This window comes from Mirounga leonina, unplaced genomic scaffold (genome assembly GCF_011800145.1).
Source record: "Mirounga leonina isolate KUSES-001 unplaced genomic scaffold, KU_Mleo_1.0 Mir_129, whole genome shotgun sequence".
NCBI lineage: Eukaryota > Metazoa > Chordata > Mammalia > Carnivora > Phocidae > Mirounga > Mirounga leonina.
This window is the reverse complement of record NW_023270323.1, coordinates 30,684,838-30,704,920: the sequence shown is the minus strand read 5'-3', so window position 1 is coordinate 30,704,920 and position 20,083 is coordinate 30,684,838. Positions and strand designations below refer to the sequence as shown.

General features: G+C 35.8%; 1 non-coding gene and 1 pseudogene across 1 annotated transcript; both read right to left on the bottom strand.

The window, feature by feature from the left end:
• Positions 1 to 8,354: 8,354 nt before the first annotated feature.
• LOC118010227 lies at positions 8,355 to 9,509 on the bottom strand (annotated as a pseudogene).
• Positions 9,168 to 9,296, bottom strand: LOC118010951. Its single transcript, XR_004679366.1, has one exon. It is a non-coding gene; the product is annotated as a small nucleolar RNA SNORA63 (small nucleolar RNA).
• Positions 9,510 to 20,083: the final 10,574 nt, after the last annotated feature.

Below are 20,083 nucleotides of genomic sequence, written 5' to 3'. Positions count from 1 at the left end.
CTTTTCTAACTACAACACATTTTTTTTACTCATGAGAAGACATATTTAATGACGTAAGACATATTTAATTACATAAATATGACAATGTCATATTTAATGACAATATGTATAAACATACATACATAGTATAACTCAAAATTCTACTTAATTCTGTGACTATATAATCAGTAATAGCCACTTTTTCTTATTTGTTTATTACAAAATCTTTTATTTGCAGAATGGTTTTGCATGATTAGAGCTATATAGCTACTACTCTTTTCCTTTCTCCATGGCATCCTACTAACTGTATGAAGATGAGAATAAGAGAAGTCTCCTGAAATTTCCAATTTTAAATGGCCTTATACTTCAGGAAGCAGTCTCAAGTTTCTGGTGATATAATTTTATTTTTTCAACTTCAGTTTTATACAAAAACATTTTACTGTCTTCCCTACAATATGTTTTCAATCTATTCCCGTTCATTCTTTTTCCCCATTGCACTTGTCAAAGTTCAAGCTTTGTACTTTATATGTATCTAGTATTTTACCAAGGAGTCTATCCTAGTTCACTTCAGCACATGCTTTCAATAGCTTACAATATTCTTAATCTCTTCCAGTTGATTTTAAGGAAACATGACCCTGTGTCTACTAGCAGAACACTGCCTCAGGATTCTTACCTGGATTCCAATCCAGACCATGCCACTTAATATTGGGTGACTTAAAGTAAATTAAATATCACTGTGCCTCATTTTTCTCATTGGCAAAATAAGGATAACACTAATGCCTACTTTATATGATTGATGAAGGAATTAAATTAAATCCCCTAATAAAGTAACACACTTATAAATAGTGCATGGCATAAAGTAGGCCCTATATTAAATGTTAAATCTTATTATTTTATTATTTTAATCATTGATTATTGTCATAAACATCACCATCGTCATCCTTCATTTGTCCTCAACCAGTCTCTTGCTTATATAAATCTCCCATACGCCACCTTTATTATCTTTACAAAGTCATTCCTGGTCATTATCCTCTGATTTCCTAGGGGGCAAACTTTAGAGTTTTGGCTCAGATGTCTTTTTCCAATTTCAGCTTTCTCTATTTTAACCTGAGAGTATTAGATGTGACTGATGTGGTATGATTTGTATTCAGTGAAAAGTGAAAGGGAAAAGACAAGCACATAAAAGTTGGGGACCAATGTTAACCTTCAGGGAATTCTTATGGAAATAACATACATTCCCCAACCAGGTGGAGTAAACCATGATATCAATATTAACATATAATTAGAAGTAAAAGAAACTCAGGAATTCTTAAAATGAACCATGACCTATATGTAACTGAGAATGTCCCCTCACTATGTTATTAGGATTCTTATAAAGACCCCAGACTGCAGTTCAGAGGAGAAACCATGTCAAGATACCCTCCCTCTCTAGAGCTAACCAAAGTGTCCCATGTAATAGCCAAATTAAAAAAAAGAATCTTGGTAAAATTAATATAATAACTATCAAACTAAATGAACAAAAATATCAATATACTAATAGAAGACAAATATTTAACACTAAGAAATAATTTTGCAGATTGAGAGATCATCCTATATTCCAAGAAAGTCTGATTCAGAGGACTTTAAGAAAAGAAAGGAAGGAAGGAAAGAAGAAAGAGAAAGAAAGAAAGAAAGAAAGAGAGAAAGAGAGAAAGAGAGAAAGAGAGAAAGAAAGAAAGAAAGAAAGAAAGAAAGAAAGAAAGAAAGAAAGAAAGAAAGAAAGAAAGAAAGTCTGATTCAGAGGACTTTAAGAAAAGAAAGGAAGGAAGGAAGGAAAGAAGAAAGAGAAAGAAAGAAAGAGAGAAAGAGAAAGAGAAAGAAAGAAAGAAGAAATAGATAAGTGAGTATCTGAGTAACATTTACTGCCAGAAGAAAATGAAAAAATGCAAATATTACAAAGTATAAAATTTGAACAAAGTATATAATATCACACTAAGTTGGTATTTGATGATTAACCTAAGAGCAAAAGGGAAACTTTTCAATCAGGGAAGCCCTAAAGGAAAAGAGTTCCATAAAAACAAAACAAAATTATTCTTGATAATGATATCCAACCAATAAAGAGAAGAATCAGCATAAATATTCCTGTAACAAAGAGAAATCACGGTAAAAGGACTGATGATGAGTACTGAATACATTAGGATAAATAATTAATATGTTATAATTGTGAGGAATCATAAAACAAAATGTAAATGGTACAAATATTAGCAGCCTAATGTAAAAAAAAAAAACATAATTATTAACAAAGAGCAGCAGGTAGAAGGACACACTGCAAAGAAAGTTATGGAAGTGCTAACACAGATTTTTGTTATAGCCAAAAGTTACTTAGTGTTATATATAACTGAAACTTGTTTTGAAAAACAAAGTACAGTGACCACAAATTAATTATTTTCATTTAACATGAAAAGGGTGTTTTAGTTCACTATTTTTTGTTGGTAAAGGAGCATTTTTTGAAGTATAGCTGATTCTTTTATTGTTTTCTGTTGTTTTCAATTTACACTATTTGATAACATGTGGAAGATTGTCCATTTTTTAATAAAAGCTTATTTATTTATTTTTTAAGTAGGCTCCATGCCCTGAGATCAAGACTTGAGCTAAGATCAAGAATTGGATGCTTAGGGGCGCCTGGGTGGCTCAGTCGTTAAGCGTCTGCCTTCGGCTCAGGTCATGATCCCAGGGTCCTGGGATTGAGCCCCGCATTGGGCTCCCTGCTCGGCGGGAAGCCTGCTTCTCCCTCTCACACTCCCCCTGCTTGTGTTCCCTCTCTTGCTGTGTCTCTCTCTGTCAAATAAATAAATAAAATCTTAAAAAAGAAAAAAAAAAGAATTGGATGCTTAATTGACTGAACCACCCAGGCAACCCTAGAAGTATTTTTAAGCATCAACCTACTCCTCTTTATTTATAAAATATGCAGATAAAAATACCTGGAACAAGGGCGCCTGGGTGGCTCAGTTGGTTAAGTGACTGCCTTTGGCTCAGGTCATGATCCTGGAGTCCCGGGATCGAGTCCCGCATCGGGCTCCCTGCTCAGCAGGGAGTCTGCTTCTCCCTCTGACCCTCCCCCCTCTCATGTGCTCTCTCTCTCAAATAAATAAATAAAATCTTTAAAAAAAAATACCTGGAACAAAAATGTTATTAAACAATAATTTATTTTTATCATAGATACTGGGGTTTTAGATTTTTTACACTCATTTTTGTATTATCTATTGCTTAAATTCCTTATAATAGGTTTGTATCATTTTTATAAGCATAATAGCATGGATTTCTGTAAAATAGATTAAAATCTGCTAATCAGAAAGCTCCTCATAATTATAAAATGATTTATTTATGTATCTCTCATTTACAACTAAATAGAACTCATCTGTAAAATAATGAACACAATTTTATCTTTCAGGTTCTCATATATTTCTTGAACTGTATACACTTTTAACTCATACTTTGTAGTGAAAATAAGACTAAAAATCAAAGACTGGGGGATATACATTGTGAGTTACAATGAAAGAAAGACCAAGGAAGATAGGTAGTTATTAAATATTGTGGGGACCAGGGAAGCAAGGTACTCAACATGTTCCATTTTTTGGTTTGACAAAGAGAATTCGATAATTATGATTCTTAGAGAAAACAGGTGCTATATAATGAGAAAACATAGCAGGTAAAGGCCATTTGAAGCTTTACTCCATAAATGAACTTGGAAAATTAAATAAATTATTTGATTTATCTGTCCCATATTAATATTACACCATGACTATGATATTTATTATATATCCTACCAGGATTATAAATGACACTCATAAAAAACAATGAATTTGAAAACAAAGAGTTTTGCACATGTTATGCAACTCTACTGTTGTTATAACTAATAGAAAACAGGCACAGAACTCAAATATATATGAGCACAAAGACAGATGTTAATTATTTTTCATTGTCATCCATCCCTCAAATATTTGTTGTAAGCCTACCACCACATATGTCAATTAGAAATGAGTGCTGTGGAGAAAATAAAGCAAGGTAAGGATATGTTTGGAGGTAATGTTTGGAGCATTCAAGGAATATCAAAGTGACCAAGTTGTCTAGAAAAGAGTAAATGAGTGACAGAGTGGATGGAGATAATACCAGAGACACAGCAATAGGCTAGATCATAGGTCCTACTGGGCAAGGAAAGTAGGTTGGATTTTGCTCTGACCAGGAAAAGACAACACTGGAGAGTGCCGATCCGGAGTGACTTACATTTTGTTTGTTTGTTTGTTTGTTTGTTTATTCAATTAGACAACATATAGTACATTATTAGTTTTTGATATAATGTTCAATAATTCATTAGTTACGTGTAACACCCAGTGCTCATCACATCACGTGCCCTCCTTAATGCCCACCACCGAGTTACCCCATCTCCCTTTTCGCAAACTTCAGTTTGTTTCCCAGAGTCAAGAGTCTCACGTGGCTTGTCTCCCTCTCTTATTTCTTCCTCTTCAGTTTTCCCTCCTTTCCCCTATTGTCCTCTGGAGTGACTTACATTTTAAGTGGATAAGGCTATCTTCTGTTTGGGTGAAGACTGAGGTGTGGAAGATAAAGGGGGAGGTTGGAAGATCAGTGAGAAGAATATTCTACTAATTCAGGTGATAGAATTTGAGAACATGGACCAGGTGAAGAGAGTGAGAGGTGGTCAATTTCAATATACAATTTAAAGACAGACCTAGCAGGAATTGCTGGTGAATAGCATGTGGGTGAAAAAGATGAGTTGAGGTGATTGCAACCACTTTTTCTAATGAGAAACTGGAGGGAAAGCGTTGATGTTTAGTTATTTGAGGAGGAGCATGGGAGGAGCTTGGGTAGTAAAAAAGTTAGGTATGAAAGTGTTAGGCTTGAGATGCTTGTTACACATTCAAGTGGACATGAGAGTGAAATACTAAGTCTAAGTTTCAAAGGAGAGGTCTGGATTGGAGTTACAACATTAAGAAGATAGCGATCAAATTAGCCAACTGTTGCTAAACAGAGCAAATCAGAAGACAACTGAGATTAACTGTCAGAGTAAATGACACGGATAATGCTTGTGAGACTAATTTCTCATTTTTCCTTTCTCTCTCCCAATTAATAGTCTATATTTAGAAAAGAATACTTATCTTTACAATATTTCTAAGTGAAGAGAAATGTATTTTAAAGTATTCCTAGGTGGAGCATCTGGGAGACTCAGTCAGTTAAGTGTCTGACTTCTGCTCAGGTCATGATCTCAGGGTCCTGGGATCCAGCCCTGCGTGGGACTCCGTACTAAGCAGGGAGTCTGCTTGTCCCTCTGCCCCCCCACCCTCTCATACTCTCTCTCTTCTCTCACTCTCCCTCTCTCTCTCTCAAATAAATAAATAAAATCTTTAAAAAACATTCCTAGGTATACTTTATGCTATATTAATTATAGTCTGTATTTTCAATATTCTCTTGGTAAATTTTGAGGCAAAGAATGTCCAAAAAAAAAAAAAATGTAGTTTTGCAATGTGAATGCATATTGAAATTGTGTGCTAAATGTAATATCTACCTTAGAGATTAAAGTTGATAAAGCATTGTTGATTTTTTTATTGAGTGTAATTAACATACTTAATATAAGTGTCAGGTGCACAACATAATGATTCGATATTTGTACATGTTGTGAAATGATCACTACAAGAAATCTAGTTAATATCCATCACCATACATAGTTACAGAATTTTTTTCTTGTGATGAGAACTTTTAAGATTTACCTTCTTAGCAATTTGCAAATATGCAATACAGTGTCATTAACGATAGTCACCATGCTGTACATTACTTCCCCATGACTTATTTATTTTATAACTGGAAGTTTGTATGTTTTGACCCCTTCACCTATTTCACCCACACTCCATCTCCTATGCCTGGCAACCACCATTTTGTTCTCTGTATCTTATACAATTGTCTTTTTCTTGTTTGTTTGTTTGATTCTGTGTATAAATGAGATCATATGGTGTTTGTCTTTCTCTGTCTGACTTATTTCATTTAGCATAATGCCCTCAAGGCCCATCCATTAACTGTTTTAAAAAAAATCTTAAAAAAAGCAAAGAAATGATATAAAATTCAAATGTCCTAAACTATGCACAACTATGTTGGAACAAAATCAGAATTATCAGAGTCATTTTAATTTATGTTGTGTTATGAAGAGGAATATTTAAAAATGTTTTATAAACATAATATTTAGGAGGCATTTATTAGACTCTTGCTAGAACCAGAACTGGTGCTACTTTTGAAGCTTGAGTTCAAGTTCATAAGACTTCCTAGTTTCAGTAAATGCATAAATATTACAGTAGGCATTTTCATTTTTATGACATATGCCTTTGGGTTAGTGTGATATTTGCATTTTCTCAGCAACTCCTTTATTTCTTTAAAGGAATGCATTTTATTCCTTTACTGTATTCCTTTTGTAGCATTAGAAGCTAGACGCTTTAGGGAAGACATTACTTATGAATATAGAAATGAGATGAATTATAATATTCTGAACATCCATCTAAGATTAGAAAATCTTTTTTTTTTTTTAAGATTTTATTTATTTATTTGACAGAGACAGAGATAGCGAGAGCAGGAACACAAGCAGCGGGAGTTGGAGAGGGAGAGCAGGCTTCCCGCCGAGGAGGGAACCCGATGTGGGACTCGATCCCAGGACCCTAGGATCATGACCTGAGCCGAAGGCAGACTCTTAACAACTGAGCCACCCAGGCGCCCCTAGAAAATCTTTATTTAGGGCCGGATGTTTATGAGTTATTGAACTTAAATTCTGTATATCTGAAATTGTGTTTGTCTCTCATGCCACTTGCATTGTTATTGCCCTAGAAAAGAATGAAAACAAATCACAACTCTCTGCCCCTTTACCTTTTACACCTATTAATTAGTGTTTTTTATTATTCTCTTAGCATATTTTTCCTAAATATAGAAATATCCGAAGTGGTTCTTATATTTATATTATAATGTCTCATAGATACATGTCTTATTAGAAATTACTATTTAAATTTAATCACATTGGGTGCATACCTCAGTATATCTAAGTATGAAACCTAGTTCTCATTCTGGAAAACATACCACTGGACTGTTTTGAATATTTAAGAAATAGTTTCATTCAGAACCATATTTAATATGCACAATGTGCACTGAAGATCAATATATTTCTCTTTTCCCAGAATGCACTCACCATCTTTCATGGTCATGGATCACCATGAAGAAGGTTTAGGAGATTATCAACCATTTACATTAAGGCTACATTGAAGGGTTCTTCAAAGAGAGTCAGCTCCCCCTCATTCAGATTCCTGTTGTAGAATTGGGGAAGAGTCTGTGAATCTTCATGATAGTAACTCGTTAGATTTCTGCCCACTGGGATTAACTTTTTATTTTTATGTGTTAAAGAGATCTTCAATATATGAGCTACTTTGGCTTTTTTTTTTTTTTGGTTTAATTTTTAGGGATCCTGAAATCAGTTCATACCACTCTAAATGCATCCTATCCCTACAGTTTATTATTGTGATTGTATTCTCATTTTCTCTAGCTATTTAGTGCCACCACTCCAGTATCTCATTTCATCCATTCACCCTCCTCCCCACCTGTGATCATTCAAGGACAAGGTGCCCTCACCAAGGCAGTTGTAATGCCTTGGAGGAAATGTCCTCTAACCCTTATGAGGATTATGGTTAAGGTATATCTATCAGGCTGCACCTGATAGAACTATTTTAACAGTCACAATTATTTATTCTTGTCTTTTTATACACTAGCAAAGTTCTGGCATTTCAACCTATGTACCACAAGACATGATGAAACATAGGCTTCATTTAATCAAATTTGTAGACTATAAAACATCATTCTCAGGTAATCAGTGAAAACCACTGAATCCTTAAAAGCCTGTTGGTAGGGACACCTGGGTGGCACAGTCAGTGAAGCATCTGACTCTTGGTTTAGGCTCAGGTCCTCATCTCAGGGGGTCCACGGATTGAGCCCTGCATTGGGCTCTGTGCTCAGTGCAGAATCCACTTGAGACTCTCTCCCTCTCTTTCTGCCCCTCCCCCTGCACTCTCTCTATCTCTCTCTAAAATAAATAAATAAATCTTTAAAAACAAACACACAAAACCCTGTTGGTAACTTCTGGAAGAGAAATTGAAGGACTGAGGTTTTCTTTATCTTTTTCTTTTTTTAATAAATGTCTATTTTAATGTTTTTCACAATAGAATAAATACTTCTCTTGATGACTGCAGATACGTAAGGCTGTTTGGTAGTATTCAGAACCACCACAGTAATGGTGGTCTTCCTAATCGGTGTGTAGTCTTATGTAATTATAAGGAATTACTTCTCTGAAACTGCTGTCAAACCAGCAGGACTGCATTTAAGCATCCGTCATTTTCAGGGTTGTTGGTAACCTGGGCATATTTGCCCCAAATAACTTTGCCTCCTTGTGTCACAAAGCCCAACTCATTCACGTTCACTTCAATTACAGTGCCTTTGGTGATAACACCCAAAGTTGTATATAGTGGGGATGAAGGATTCTTTTTTACACCAAGTATTGGCAAGCAAAAGGTGGCTTTCAATTCAGGATGTGTTACATGGGCCTTTTTGAAATGTAAGCCCATTGGTCTAATGAATCTTTCATATTTAGGTGGTTTTCCAGTAAAGCTGTCTCCAACAAAGCAGACTTTAGTGACCATCCTCTTCCATGCTTTCTTCTTTCTCTCTCCTGTTCGAATAACTTTTAATACTTCTGTTTCTCCCTGGGCACGGACTTTGGGTAAAGGAACTTCCCATTTTCCTGCTTTCTCTTTTCATTTTTGTTTAATCATGTTGGAAAGTACTTTAGCTCCGGACTGTCTCTCTCTGTCCAGTAGATACACAGGTACTGCTCCTTGTGGAGTCTTTTCAACTTTCTTTTGTTTGGTGTTTCTCTTTTCATGCATTTTTTTTTTTTTTAAAGATTTTATTTATTTATTTGACAGAGAGAGACACAGCGAGAGAGGGAATACAAGCAGGGGGAGTGGGAGAGGGAGAAGTAGACTCCCCTCTGAGCAGGGAGCCCGATGTGGGGCTCGATCCCAGGACCCTGGGATCATGACCTGAGCCGAAGGCAGACGCTTAATGACTGAGCCACCCAGGCGCCCCTCAAGTCAGTGTTTTACTTGGTAAACATGTCTGAGACCATGAATCCCTGGCTGCTATGACCATGGCGGACAGGGCTAGAAAGGTAACAGCTTTATTTTGAGCAGGGGCAAAGACAAGGCAGCACTTTACAGCTACATTGTAACTAGATCCTGCATCTCTTTTCATGCATCTTGATAGTCTTTTTCATTTGTATTTTCTCAGCATGGCGCTGTTTATGGTAGAGTTTAGCTTTCAGACCAATCATCTTTTTTGCCTTCTTTGAACGTTCATGAGCCTCTCGACCTTCTTTCTTTCCTTTTTTCTCGTGGTAATTCAAACGATAGCCATATCGCCTTCCAGTGTAACTCAATATATTCATTTTGTGGCATGCTGATGGCCGCAGAGCCGTCGGGTGCAGCTGCCGGGGAGCGAAGAAGCTTTCAATTTTCCAGGACTGAGATTTTCTACTTAGCTTCTGCAACTGTTGTTTCTCACCTTTTCTTGCTAATGACATTAATATTAAACTGTCCCTCTCCAACCCCCCTTGATAAATCCAACTTGACCAATTACAACTTCCTACTCTAGAAGAACCTCTTCTCCTTTCTAAGACACATTTTTGACCAATTATTATTTTTTAAACATTTTATTTATTTATTTGAGAAAGAGAGCACGCAAGAGAGAGCACGAGGTGGGGGAAGGGCAGAGAGAGAGGGAGAAGCAGACTCCATGCTGAGCAAGGAGCTTAACATGGGGCTCAATTCCAGGACTCTGGGATCATGACCTGAGCCAAAGGCAGATGTTTAGCCAACTGAGCCACCCAGGTGCCCCTGACCAACTTTCTGAAACCACCTGAAACTGAAGCCTTTTATTAAGACTTTATAAAGTCACTCTTTCAATCACTCTCAAGTTAGAAAAGCTTTTTCAGAGCCTTCTCATGTCTGGCTTTTTTTTTTTTTTTTTTTTTTTTTTTGATAAAAGCTGCCACAGTTTTTAATCTTGTAACTTGGATCAGGACAATATCCTCCGTTGATCACTGTGAGACCACGTCCACGAAGACAGGACATACCAGACATGTTTTGACATCCGTTCTGAGAATTCCAGTGACTACAGCTAAGTCCTGCTTCTGACAAGTGCTATTTCTTATGCTTTGAAGTGCTCCTAAGCTTTTCTTTTTCTTTTCCTTTTTTTTTTTTTTTGTTCCCTTAACATTGGCTTTTTGATTTCCTTATGTTGCTCCGCGATCTTATAGGTAAGGTAGAATAAGGTTAAGAACCTCAGTTCCTGATTATTTTTGCCACACAGCTGATTAGTTCCTGATTATTTTTGTCATGTTTGTTCTCTTCATTTAAATATTGGCAATTACTAGAATTTCAATAAATCTCAGGTTATGGTGCCAATAGCCCTAAATACTCAAAGTTTTGATAAGATTCTACCAACAAATTTAGAACTATAACGTCAACTCCATAGAATTTAGGATAAGCACATATGTGTGCATTAGAATGAAAGATTTTAAAGATTCGATGGTCAGTACTTTTTAGACAGCATGAAGGGACACTGAAGGACAAGAAATTTCTGAAATTATTTTTCCTAGAGAGTCATGAGTAAAAACTAATGATAATGTGGAATATCTAACATCCAAACTTAACCTCTCCTCACCCTATTTTGATCCAACTCTGGATTGGCATCTTTTTTCCCATACCTCAACTTCCTCCCCTTTTCTTTACTTTTTCTTCTCTTTCACTTTCACCAGACCGTTTTCCCTTTCATGCACTGGCCTTCCCTAAACATACTTCTTCCATTGAACATTATCATATATCTCAAACTGTAGTTGGAAATAATGACCCCCCCGGTTTTATATTTGAAATCTTGCTTGAGATCATATTAGATCATAATCTTATTGACGTAATAAAAGACAAGAGTTCACTGAAGAATTTAGGATTGCTCTATGACCTTTTAGTCCAGGATTTTCTGATCTTTATCAATTAGCTTATCTCTGTGTATCCTGGACATGTGAAAACTTGATTAGAAAAGCAGGAAGGATTGATATTAAAATGTGACCATGGATGGGTAGGACAAGTCTTTTTAGTAATTACATGTGAAGTATCTTTTTTTTTTTTCCAAATCTAATTTATCAAAAATTTAGTCTCTTAAAGGGGGAAAGAAGCATCCATTTCAGAGCACTTAAATACCACTTCTGGGAACACACTGCTCAAGATAGGGGTGAAGCTTTCATAAAAACTGTATTTACTCTCTTGTTGATCATCTTAAACTTTTTATTAAAAACAGAAAATAAGGGATGCCTGGGTGGCACAGATGGTTAAGCGTCTGCCTTCCGCTCAGGTCATGATCCCAGGGTCCTGGGATTGAGTCCCACATCAGGCTCCTTGCTCAGCAGGGAGCCTGCTTCTTCTCTGCCTGCCACTCTACGTGCTGGTACTCGCACTCTCTCTGGCAATTAAATAAATAAAACCTTTAGAAAAAAAAAAAAACAAAACAGAAAATAAAATAGCAGACTATCTCTCCTGCAAATTACAAGAGCTTGATGCATTCTTTTTTTTTTTACAATTTTATTTATTTAAGTAATCTCTACACCCAAGGTGGGTTTCCAACCTACACCCCTGATATCAAGAGTGGCATGCTCCACCGACTGAGCCAGCCAGGTGCCCTTGGAAGCCTTCATATTAAGGGGGGCATTTGTAAGACTTTTAGATTTCCCAGCACTGGATGCCGAACTGACAGCCCATAAAGAGCACTGGATATTCAGGCTCCTGACTTTACTTTCCTTCTCCACATATTGGGGTCTCTTCATGTCTATAATACCATGGCCTCTTCTGACATCAAATGATCACCAGGCAACCAACTCTGACATCATAGCCTGTGTCCACATGACATCACCTCTATGGCTGTTAAGTCATTAACCAAAGACATTCATCACAAAAGCGTGCCAACGGGGTAGCAGGCAATGATCAGTAGCAGTGATAGTATATTAAGGGATTGGTTTCTGAGGACCTTCTAAGATTGGAGTCCTTGGGACCTTTTTCTCTCATATTCACCTCAGAACAAACCCCAAATCAGAGCTTGCTGAGTTCTTAAAAGATATTTTAACTCAGAAAAAAGAGAAATTCCATAGCAAATTAATCCAAATTAATCCTCCAAGTAAGTAGTCACTCTTGCCTGACCACACTTTCCTTAACACAAAAGGAATATAATTATTAAAATCATTTCTGAATTGTACCAGAAATACTGTCTACCATAAGCCCTCCCTTCTTTCACCATACTTTCCGCAGGAAAGCAAAGAACTTTCAGTGGTAGGAATCTCAAAAAAAAATTTCAGGATTAGACTTATTTGAGCCACTTCCTGAGTCTGTAGTCTCATTTGTTAAAAATTTTTTTTGTTTGTTTAGTAATTCTGTTTTGCTGAATCTGTTAGGAAGAAGCTTTGTAAATGTGGTGCCATTTTAAATTGTGGACCAGTCTCTTTCCAAAAATCCTAGAAAGTGAAAAACCACTGACCTATAATCTGATGATGGACCACATTGGTTACTCTATTAGTTTCCCATTGCTACTGTAGCAAATTTATACAATCTTAGTGCCTTAAAACTACATAAATTTATTATTTAACAGTGCTTTTTTGTTCCATAGTCACATATTTTTCTGACTTTTATCCTCTAGACTTCCTCTTATAAAGACTTTGTGATTACATTGTGTCCAACTAGATAATCCAGGATAATCTTCCCATCTCAATATCCTTAATGTAATCACATCTTCAAAGTACCTTCTGCTATGTAAGCCAAAATATACACTGTAGTTTAAGGTCTAGGCATCTTCAGTGGGTCATTACTCAGCCACGGTTACCCTCTGTAGTCACCTATATGATATGGGTTGGATCTGTCACTGATTGTCCTTGTTCTAAAGACAGTTCAGATATGGGAAACATAACCCTAAAAGTTCTTGACTGGTCTTGACTTTGGCCTTACCAAAAGTGTCCTATGGGCAGGGGTGGAGGTGGGTAGGCCAGGAGAAGTTTAGGAAAAATGAGGTTCATTGGAATTACGTACTTCCAGAAAGGACTCTTTAATAATTTTATTAGTCACACAATATCTTTGTTTTGCTAATGAAAAAGATAAGACTATAATTTTGAATAAGATACGATAACTGAAAATATTTGATAAGTTTAGATGTTCAAAGGACTCACAAGAACCCACAGAGCATATTCCTATAAAGTTTTTATTTAAAGTCAAACATATGGTGTAGCCAAAGATAGACAGTACACGGAATACTGGGGTCTGAGAGACTTCCAGGAGTAAGCTCTCCACAGTCTTTATGTACACATGGACATCTTTTGTCTCCAATGTAAATCCCTAGTTGTGTGATGAGTTTTAAGTTTGGGAGAGCTCAAAGCACATGTCCCCAGCCAGATTTTTGGTTATGTGGTCTAGTTAGGCTGTCTAATCTGTTAAGCCTGTGGAAAACCATCAGATTCACCCTAGAGGTTACCAAGTAAATTTTGCACCCTAAATAGCATGTCATAAATTCCACTGTCCTTATCTTGGCCAAGAGTCAAAATCATACATCCTTGTATCCCCATAGATAAAGGTAGAGTTTATTAGTTCATCTGTAAATTATATTTTACAAAGTCAACCACCTGACACTTGAACAAATCTTTTAAATTATGAATTGCTATAATCAATTTTCCATGTATCTTTTGCAATATTTATGGAACAAAAAAGCAAAAGGACAACTGTCAAATACTAATTACTTTTGCATCATCAGAATAGATGGAGGTGAATCAGTCAAATTATTCTCACCAATTACATCAGTATTATACTAAATACCAGTTATATTATTAAACTAAATTGATTATAAAATAAGTTATTTAGAATTACAGTAGTATATTTTAGGGCTTTTTTTTTTTAAGATTTTATTTATTTATTCATGAGAGACAGAGAGAGAGAGAGGCAGAGGGAGAAGCAGGCTCCCAGGGAGCAGAGAGCCCGATGCAGGACTCCATCCCAGGACCCCGGGATCATGACCTGAGCCGAAGGCAGACGCTTAACCATCTGAGCCACCCAGGCGTATTTTAGGGCTTTCTAACAAAAGCAATCCCTGTCTGTATGGTCAATGCTGTCATGGGTTGTGGTATAAGTCAGGAGCCATGGATTCTGTCTTTTGTGGGGCATAGCCATATGATTATGCCATACTATAAGGATGCACTAACCAGGTTTCATAAAGAGCTTCATATTTAAGTAATGCCCCCCGCCCCTCCCCACACACACATGCACATACACACACGAGTAAATTCTTGATTAAGTTGAATAGGCTTCAAATTCCAGCTGTTCTATTTGGCACATCTGTTGTTTGTTTATATGTAGGGCCTTGGCAGCTGGGACCACCTATACAATTACATTCTCCATTTACAAATTCCCACAGATTGTTAGGGAGTGGGGCATAATCTCCCATAAATTCATTGCTTTTCTTCTTTTGCCAAGATCCAGGCCATTGTCCTTGAGCTGTCTCTGTTTTCATCTCAGGAGCATACTTAACAGCCCCTCTTGGTTCAGTGTCCATGCTTTTTCTTATCTTTATTCCTATCATGCTGTTTAACTATCCTTTGAGGTTATTTTATCCATTTTCAAAGTAGTGTAATCTGTCCAACTTCTTGCATCTTTTTTCCTTTCTCCTGAAATAAATTCTCTTTTAAGTGGCCAATAAAAAGGCCAACAAGACATTTCCCTTGATATGTCTATTTTTAGAAATACAAGTTCAGCTTGCCCAAGGACTCCTAGATTGTGACAACTTTCTCCTCGAGCTCTGTCAGGTAGGGTATTTTGGCCATATTTGTTTATTTACCAAACATTTTATTTCCTTAGAATACTTGTTTCATAATTACAAATTGAGTATATATTTTGGACTTAAAAATATTGAATTCTCCAGGACAATATGATATGAGTTGTAGTCATTCAAACTTTACTGTACTTTGACTATGCCAAAGAGCTTCTCATAGGTGTCCTTGACAGACATTGGCACTATTAGAAGCAAGAATACGTGCCGCTAAGTCACCCCTGAACTAATATTGGTTTTTGTTTTACAAGTATTCTCTACCTTAGCAATTTCTCCTCCACCCTCAAAATCAAAAATAAACAAACAAACCCCTGCTCTATATGCAGTAAGATATATAATGTCTGTTAAATCAGGAATGGAGCAAAAGTTTTGACACAAGGGGTATCTTGATAATTTTTATATAAGATAAATAAGAAAAATAAGATAATTTTTCATTCCTCCATAATAGAAGCAGCTGCAACAAAACCCCTGATAATAAGTTAGTAATTTCCTTTTAAATAGTATATACTCTGAAATTGCAACAATAAATTTGTCTAAAATCTCATCAGTCTCTGCTGGTGGCAGTCACAGGCTTTTGCCTGATTGTCCAGTCATTATAGCAATAAATTTCATACACTTCCAAAATCTTTGAAGCATATTGGATAATATCATGTGACTTTTAAAGCTTCAAGAAAGCTTGCTCTTGGGGGAAAAAATCAAATTTAACCATTTTCCTGGTAACTTTGTAAATATGTGCTAATAATATCCTCAAATGTGACATGAGATCTCTTTAAAAATGAAACAACCCAATAAATCTGTGTGTCTCTTGATTTGACATTGGAGCTGGCAGAGAGAATAAGTTATTTTTGGTTATCTGGAACAATGTCTCTATTGCCCCTGTTCAAAGGACGTTAAGGAATTGTATCATTTGTTCTGAGCTCTGTACTTTATTTGGGTTAATTAGTATACTCTGGTGGTCATACAATTAATAAGTATTTTCAATTCGTTTGTCTTGGTTAAGTCTTCTGATTGATATACTAACATTCCATGATTAATATAATGAATAATACTTTCCAACTAAATCCAATCTGTATCTCTTCTTACCAGGTTATGGCAATCAGCAGAGAAATTAAATGTTCCTGTGGTTACACAGTAAATGTATACTGGAGCCCATCCCAGATGAATGCAAATCAGCTTCGACTTTCTTCTAAACAGAAATGAAAAAGAAGAGAAGAACCAAACCAAATTATGTCCCTTAATTTGTGGTATATATTGAATTGTTGATATCATATTGAGTATAGCTAATACTTTTGAAGTCACCACTTTATCCTATTCTCTATGATCTATAGTTAACTTTCAAAATTCACTAACTTTTTACAGGCCCTGCTAGACTATTAAACAAGGAGTTTTGGGATATTAATATACTTGCATCTAATAGCTCCTTTATTAAACCAAAATACTTATAACTCTCAGGTATCCTGTAATGTTTTAAATTAAGCACTTGAGTACATTTAGATTATTCTATAAAGTTCCCATGTAGACTGCCCAATTAAAACAGCCTGAAAAGCAGAATTGCATAACATTTCCTTTTCTTATATTTTGAATAAGAGAGAACTCTCCCATTTAGACATAACATATATTCCAATAGTATATTCTGGCAATGGTGAGCCAATACCCATATATATATATATATACCATTTGTTCATAAATTCCTACTTCAAGCCATGGTTTTACTTGAAAACCTATTTTGCATCACCATACCCTGCTAATTTTTATTATCTTCTCATTTTTCATTAGCAGGTTTATGAAGAACAATACACTGAATACCAGTGTTCAGCAATTGTAATGAATTTTCTTCACCAGCTCTAGGCCATTTTACCTATCTTAATGCAAATGACCTTGGGTCCCCTACTGGTGATTGTGCCTAGAGACGCTGGTCCTCTTGTCACTCAGAAACCTTATCCTCTCCTGTTTTAATTGGCATGGACTCTGAAAAGATTATAGACTCTAATTTTCCATCATCATCAGATTTCTTTTTTAATTTATCATGACCAAGATAAAGTAAATGAATTTGTCATAGTTCTTTTACAACCTGAGTAGCTCGTAGGGCTGGATGACCTAGTCTCTTACAGTGATTTATTAAAATTTTAGTAGCTACTCCATCTATCTCTTCCTTTTTTATGTCATTTTTTAGTTGAAACTCTGAAGAATTCCACATAGTTTAATTATCTCGAGGTGTTCTCATACTTTTTTTTTTCTTTTATTGCTCTTTCTTTTGCATAATCCTGAAAACTTTCCCATTATTTAGCTCCATCTGGGGGCTTACAATCCGTAACTGTTTCCCACCCATCACCTTTTCTCATCAACAATAAAGCCACATATAGGGTCCAAACCATTAGACTTCCATTTGACAAAGCATCAATCATCGCTTGGTAAATAGTATAGAGGTGGTGGAAATCTTAATATTATACAGGAAGTACAGGTCATAATTTCGCAGCTCTAGCAGCCTCTAGCTGTTTCTTACCTTCAATTTTACTAGAACATACATATTAAACAAAAAAGACACCACATTTTTGCTGAATGAACTTCTCTTGAATTTATTTTCTAATACATTGACTATCCACCTAGCCCTGCATCCGTGAACTTCAATCTCATTTATAATTTTCTTCCTGTCAGTGGGTGTAGTACTTGTGAAGCCCAAACCCCTGCATGGCAAGGAAGTCAATCTGTCAACAATGATTCCTCCCTCTCAGCTTTATTTTTCTCAAACCCAGTCTTAGCCGTTATTATTTAGGTTGTATTGTCAGAGAAGGTTTCAAATATCCCATTCTCACTGCCAACTGTAAAACTTCCATAAATTTGGATCTTTAAAAGATCTTACAAATTGTACAGACCATCCTCGCATAAGTCTTGTTCTAAAGCCAGAAGAAAAGAGGACAGGAAAGCAATGGGGATACAAAAGACATCCTGGTGCAAGCTCTCGGGATCTGCATAGGGGACAATTTAAAGAATATTACAGCTGACCCTTGCACAACACAGATTTGAACTGTGTGGGTCCACAGTACAGTACTGTAAATGTATTTTCTCTTCCTTGTGATTTTCTTAATATAATACGACAATTGTAATTATACTGTTTGATTGGTATTTGTGACCAAATTTTATATTTCCAGTAGTTAAATATACCCTACTTATTATTATTCAAAATATAGTTGACCCTCAAACAATGTAGGGGTTAGGGGCAATGAGCCCCTGTGCAGGTGAAAATCCACATGTATCTTTTGACTCCTGCAAAACTTAATAGGCTACTGTTGACTGGAAGCCTTACAATAACATAAGCAGTTGATTAACATGTATTTTGTATGTTACACATATTATACTGTGTATTCTTACAATATAGTAAGCTAGAAAAGAGAAAACATTACTAAGAAAAAATTAATTTTAAACTGTGCCCTACGCAAATACTTCTGATTTGACACTAGCCACCTACATGTAAGTGTCTCTCTGTTTCATTAAATACAGTGTCATTTATACGTATATATTTATTTGTTTATCGTATATATGTATATGTTGGTTTTCTTAATGAATGGAATGATCAATTCTTTCATATTATTATTATTATATTCATTTATAGTGTACTTTCCTGATATATTTCAAATACTATTTGCTTTTTTAAAAACTTTCTTTAATGCAAAATGTCTGAACTAAATAAATTTAGTCCACAATAAAGATTTCTCAATGGCTCAGCCTGTTAGCATGGTAAGATCATGAATACCACTTAAGCTCATATTTTATAATATAAAGTTATTATAAACTGTGATGATCTATCCATCTGTGGAAATATAAAGTTAAAATTAAGGATTTCAGTAGAGAAGAGGGGAAGAAATGCCCTGTGAAAACACAAGTGAAGAAGGAATTACCAGTGTTGCTTCCTGAACATTTGCATGTGAAAATGAAACCACAGATTTTTCCCCAAGAATCTCCTGTCACCTCAAACTTAAATGAAAGTGAAATATACCTTGTGCCTGTGTATATATATTAGTGATTCAAATTAGATCAATATTATTTTTTGTCAGTTTTGTTTTGTGTCTGCCTGAATGACTATTTGTGACATCTGCTGAGGGACCATGAGAATTGGGACCTGGTGAGTCAAGCCTTTTGACTTTTGTTGTTCTGGATGTGTGTGCTTATAATCTGTCATTTCACAGAAAGATAAGTTTCTTTTAAGTAGAACAGACTTTGCTGTTCCGGGAGCTTTGGTGTCTTAACATATTATTTTTAAAGCCATTTTAGGAAACAATCTGGAGAGAAAAAAAATAGATACCATGTTGAGTAAAACAAGTTGTTCTTAATGTAACTCAGTTTTTGGGTAATCTTGAACAAACCAAATTTCTACAACTTAAAATATTTTAAATGTAAAATGAGAGACATTTTTCTCTTTCTCATCTTTACAATACACCATGGATGTATTGTTAAAATTAAATAAGATTTGGAACACTCTTATCTACTATCCTCTTGATAAGCTGTGTTTCTTCTTAAGTGTCAAAGCAACAGAAAGAGAAAATTATCTAAAAGAAGACTCTGGAGGGGTGCCTGGGTGGCTCAGTTGTTAAGCATCTGCCTTCGGCTCAGGTGATGATCCCAGGGTTCTGGGATCAAGCCCCGCATAGGGCTCCCTGCTCGGCGGGAAGCCTGCTTCTCCCTCTCCCACTCCCCCTGCTTGTATTCCTTCTCTCACTGTGTCTCTGTCTATCAAAATAAATAAAATCTTAAAAAAAAAAAAAAGATGATTCTGGGATGAAAAAAAATCTATAAATTAATGAATTACCCATATGTTTCATAAAAGTGCTTAAAGAATCCATTAACTGAACATTCTACTCTTTTTTTGATTCTGTAGTTCAGCAGATTCTCTTTCCTTCTGCTCAGTGTTCCCAGATCCAGAGGCACACGTTTCCTGAGTTGCTGTGGTCACCAGGTTGTGAAAGCTACAGCTTTATTAGATAAACTCTCATTTTTAATTTATTTTTGTGTGGATTTACCTATGTCAATTCCATACCTCACACTGTCTCTGGAGTTACCTAAACCCTGTAATTCCTGGTCCTGTCTGGGCTTCTTCAGATTGAATTGTCTTGATACATAAGATATC